The sequence below is a fragment of the Schistocerca gregaria genome, chromosome 2 (assembly GCF_023897955.1).
Source record: "Schistocerca gregaria isolate iqSchGreg1 chromosome 2, iqSchGreg1.2, whole genome shotgun sequence".
NCBI lineage: Eukaryota > Metazoa > Arthropoda > Insecta > Orthoptera > Acrididae > Schistocerca > Schistocerca gregaria.
This window is the reverse complement of record NC_064921.1, coordinates 444,342,441-444,346,820: the sequence shown is the minus strand read 5'-3', so window position 1 is coordinate 444,346,820 and position 4,380 is coordinate 444,342,441. Positions and strand designations below refer to the sequence as shown.

General features: G+C 51.3%; 8 non-coding genes across 8 annotated transcripts; all 8 read left to right on the top strand.

Moving 5' to 3' along the window:
- Positions 1-339: 339 nt before the first annotated feature.
- Positions 340-413, top strand: Trnas-cga (transfer RNA serine (anticodon CGA)). The gene has a single exon. It is a non-coding gene; the product is annotated as a tRNA-Ser (tRNA).
- Positions 414-638: 225 nt separating this feature from the next.
- Trnas-cga (transfer RNA serine (anticodon CGA)) lies at positions 639-712 on the top strand. Its single transcript has one exon. It is a non-coding gene; the product is annotated as a tRNA-Ser (tRNA).
- A 524-nt stretch (positions 713-1,236) lies between these two features.
- On the top strand, positions 1,237-1,310 carry Trnas-cga (transfer RNA serine (anticodon CGA)). The gene has a single exon. It is a non-coding gene; the product is annotated as a tRNA-Ser (tRNA).
- Positions 1,311-1,535: 225 nt separating this feature from the next.
- Trnas-cga (transfer RNA serine (anticodon CGA)) lies at positions 1,536-1,609 on the top strand. Its single transcript has one exon. It is a non-coding gene; the product is annotated as a tRNA-Ser (tRNA).
- Positions 1,610-2,433: 824 nt separating this feature from the next.
- Positions 2,434-2,507, top strand: Trnas-cga (transfer RNA serine (anticodon CGA)). Its single transcript has one exon. It is a non-coding gene; the product is annotated as a tRNA-Ser (tRNA).
- A 225-nt stretch (positions 2,508-2,732) lies between these two features.
- Trnas-gga (transfer RNA serine (anticodon GGA)) lies at positions 2,733-2,806 on the top strand. Its single transcript has one exon. It is a non-coding gene; the product is annotated as a tRNA-Ser (tRNA).
- A 524-nt stretch (positions 2,807-3,330) lies between these two features.
- Trnal-caa (transfer RNA leucine (anticodon CAA)) lies at positions 3,331-3,404 on the top strand. Its single transcript has one exon. It is a non-coding gene; the product is annotated as a tRNA-Leu (tRNA).
- Positions 3,405-3,928: 524 nt separating this feature from the next.
- Positions 3,929-4,002, top strand: Trnas-cga (transfer RNA serine (anticodon CGA)). Its single transcript has one exon. It is a non-coding gene; the product is annotated as a tRNA-Ser (tRNA).
- Positions 4,003-4,380: the final 378 nt, after the last annotated feature.

Genomic DNA, 4,380 nt, shown 5'->3' with positions numbered 1-4,380 from the left:
GAGACCAACTATAAGAGCTACCGAGCACGACTCACGCCCGGTACTCACAGCTTTACTTCTGCCAGTATCCGTCTCCTACCTTCCAAACTTTACAGAAGCTCTTCTGCGAACCTTGCAGAACTAGCACTCCTGAAAGAAAGGATACTGTGGAGACATGGCTTAGCCACAGCCTGGGGGATGTTTCCAGAATGAGATTTTCACTCTGCAGCGGAGTGTGCGCTGATATGAAACTTCCTGGCAGATTAAAACTGTGTGCCCGACAGAAGAGCTTCTGTAAAGTTTGGAAGGTAGGAGACGGATACTGGCAGAAGTAAAGCTGTGAGTACCGGGCGTGAGTCGTGCTCGGTAGCTCAGTTGGTAGAGCACTTGCCCGCGAAAGGCAAAGGTCCCGAGTTCGAGTCTCGGTCGAGCACACAGTTTTAATCTGCCAGGAAGTTTCATATCAGCGCACACTCCGCTGCAGAGTGAAAATCTCATTCTGGAAACATCCCCCAGGCTGTGGCTAAGCCATGTCTCCACAGTATCCTTTCTTTCAGGAGTGCTAGTTCTGCAAGGTTCGCAGAAGAGCTTCTGTAAAGTTTGGAAGGTAGGAGACAGATACTGGCAGAAGTAAAGCTGTGAGTACCGGGCGTGAGTCGTGCTCGGTAGCTCAGTTGGTAGAGCACTTGCCCGCGAAAGGCAAAGGTCCCGAGTTCGAGTCTCGGTCGGGCACACAGTTTTAATCTGCCAGGAAGTTTCATATCAGCACACACTCCGCTGCAGAGTGAAAATCTCATTCTGGAAACATCCCCCAGGCTGTGGCTAAGCCATGTCTCCACAGTATCCTTTCTTTCAGGAGTGCTAGTTCTGCAAGGTTCACAGAAGAGCTTCTGTAAAGTTTGGAAGGTAGGAGACGGATACTGGCAGAAGTAAAGCTGTGAGTACCGGCCGTGAGTCGTGCTTCGGTAGCTCAGTTGGTAGAGCACTTGCCCGCAAAGGCAAAGGTCCCGAGTTCGAGTCTCGTTCGGGCACACAGTTTTAATCTGCCGGGAAGTTTCATATCAGCGCACACTCCGCTGCAGAGTGAAAATCTCATTCTGGAAACATCCCCCAGGCTGTGGCTAAGCCATGTCTCCACAGTATCCTTTCTTTCAGGAGTGCTAGTTCTGCAAGGTTCGCAGAAGAGCTTCTGTAAAGTTTGGAAGGTAGGAGACGGATACTGGCAGAAGTAAAGCTGTGAGTACCGGGCGTGAGTGGTGCTCGGTAGCTCAGTTGGTAGAGCACTTGCCCGCGAAAGGCAAAGGTCCCGAGTTCGAGTCTCGGTCGGGCACACAGTTTTAATCTGCCAGGAAGTTTCATATCAGCGCACACTCCGCTGCAGAGTGAAAATCTCATTCTGGAAACATCCCCCAGGCTGTGGCTAAGCCATGTCTCCACAGTATCCTTTGTTTCAGGAGTGCTAGTTCTGCAAGGTTCGCAGAAGAGCTTCTGTAAAGTTTGGAAGGTAGGAGACGGATACTGGCAGAAGTAAAGCTGTGAGTACCGGGCGTGAGTCGTGCTCGGTAGCTCAGTTGGTAGAGCACTTGCCCGCGAAAGGCAAAGGTCCCGAGTTCGAGTCTCGGTCGGGCACACAGTTTTAATCTGCCAGGAAGTTTCATACCAGCGCACACTCCGCTGCAGAGTGAAAATCTCATTCTGGAAACATCCCCCAGGCTGTGGCTAAGCCATGTCTCCACAGTATCCTTTCTTTCAGGAGTGCTAGTTCTGCAAGGTTCGCAGAAGAGCTTCTGTAAAGTTTGGAAGGTAGGAGACAGATACTGGCAGAAGTAAAGCTGTGAGTACCGGGCGTGAGTCGTGCTCGGTAGCTCAGTTGGTAGAGCACTTGCCCGCGAAAGGCAAAGGTCCCGAGTTCAAGTCTCGGTCTGGCACACAGTTTTAATCTGCCAGGAAGTTTCATATCGGCGCACACTCCGCTGCAGAGTGAAAATCTCATTCTGGAAACATCCCCCAGGCTGTGGCTAAGCCATGTCTCCACAGTATCCTTTCTTTCAGGAGTGCTAGTTCTGCAAGGTTCGCAGAAGAGCTTCTGTAAAGTTTGGAAGGTAGGAGACGGATACCGGCAGAAGTAAAGCTGTGAGTACCGGGCGTGAGTCGTGCTTCAGTAGCTCATTTGGTAGAGCACTTGCCCGCAAAAGGCAAAGGTCCCGAGTTCGAGTCTCGGTCGGGCACATAGTTTTAATCTGCCGGGAAGTTTCATATCAGCGCACACTCCGCTGCAGAGTGAAAATCTCATTCTGGAAACATCCCCCAGGCTGTGGCTAAGCCATGTCTCCACAGTATCCTTTCTTTCAGGAGTGCTAGTTCTGCAAGGTTCGCAGAAGAGCTTCTGTAAAGTTTGGAAGGTAGGAGACGGATACTGGCAGAAGTAAAGCTGTGAGTACCGGGCGTGAGTCGTGCTCGGTAGCTCAGTTGGTAGAGCACTTGCCCGCGAAAGGCAAAGGTCCCGAGTTCGAGTCTCGGTCGGGCACACAGTTTTAATCTGCCAGGAAGTTTCATATCAGCGCACACTCCGCTGCAGAGTGAAAATCTCATTCTGGAAACATCCCCCAGGCTGTGGCTAAGCCATGTCTCCACAGTATCCTTTCTTTCAGGAGTGCTAGTTCTGCAAGGTTCGCAGAAGAGCTTCTGTAAAGTTTGGAAGGTAGGAGACGGATACTGGCAGAAGTAAAGCTGTGAGTACCGGGCGTGAGTCGTGCTCGGTAGCTCAGTTGGTAGAGCACTTGCCTGGGAAAGGCAAAGGTCCTGAGTTCGAGTCTCGGTCGGGCACACAGTTTTAATCTACCAGGAAGGTTCATATCAGCGTACACTCCGCTGCAGAGTGAAAATCTCATTCTGGAAACATCCCCCAGGCTGTGGCTAAGCCATGTCTCCACAGTATCCTTTCTTTCAGGAGTGCTAGTTCTGCAAGGTTCGCAGAAGAGCTTCTGTAAAGTTTGGAAGGTAGGAGACGGATACTGGCAGAAGTAAAGCTGTGAGTACCGGGCGTGAGTGGTGCTCGGTAGCTCAGTTGGTAGAGCACTTGCCCGCGAAAGGCAAAGGTCCCGTGTTCGAGTCTCGGTCGGGCACACAGTTTTAATCTGCCAGGAAGTTTCATATCAGCGCACACTCCGCTGCAGAGTGAAAATCTCATTCTGGAAACATCCCCCAGGCTGTGGCTAAGCCATGTCTCCACAGTATCCTTTGTTTCAGGAGTGCTAGTTCTGCAAGGTTCGCAGAAGAGCTTCTGTAAAGTTTGGAAGGTAGGAGACGGATACTGGCAGAAGTAAAGCTGTGAGTACCGGGCGTGAGTCGTGCTCGGTAGCTCAGTTGGTAGAGCACTTGCCCGCAAAAGGCAAAGGTCCCGAGTTCGAGTCTCGGTTGGGCACACAGTTTTAATCTACCAGGAAGTTTCATATCGGCGCACACTCCGCTGCAGAGTGAAAATCTCATTCTGGAAACATCCCCCAGGCTGTGGCTAAGCCATGTCTCCACAGTATCCTTTCTTTCAGGAGTGCTAGTTCTGCAAGGTTCGCAGAAGAGCTTCTGTAAAGTTTGGAAGGTAGGAGACGGATACTGGCAGAAGTAAAGCTGTGAGTACCGGGCGTGAGTCGTGCTTCGGTAGCTCAGTTGGTAGAGCACTTGCCCGCAAAGGCAAAGGTCCTGAGTTCGAGTCTCGGTCGGGCACACAGTTTTAATCTGCCGGGAAGTTTTATATCAGCGCACACTCCGCTGCAGAGTGAAAATCTCATTCTGGAAACATCCCCCAGGCTGTGGCTAAGCCATGTCTCCACAGTATCCTTTGTTTCAGGAGTGCTAGTTCTGCAAGGTTCGCAGAAGAGCTTCTGTAAAGTTTGGAAGGTAGGAGACGGATACTGGCAGAAGTAAAGCTGTGAGTACCGGGCGTGAGTCGTGCTCGGTAGCTCAGTTGGTAGAGCACTTGCCCGCGAAAGGCAAAGGTCCCGAGTTCGAGTCTCGGTCGGGCACACAGTTTTAATCTACCAGGAAGGTTCATATCAGCGCACACTCCGCTGCAGAGTGAAAATCTCATTCTGGAAACATCCCCCAGGCTGTGGCTAAGCCATGTCTCCACAGTATCCTTTCTTTCAGGAGTGCTAGTTCTGCAAGGTTCGCAGAAGAGCTTCTGTAAAGTTTGGAAGGTAGGAGACGGATACTGGCAGAAGTAAAGCTGTGAGTACCGGGCGTGAGTGGTGCTCGGTAGCTCAGTTGGTAGAGCACTTGCCCGCGAAAGGCAAAGGTCCCGAGTTCTAGTCTCGGTCGGGCACACAGTTTTAATCTGCCAGGAGCTGCAGAGTGAAAAATCTCATTCTGGAAACTGACCAACTGTTGGAGGTTAGTGGGTTG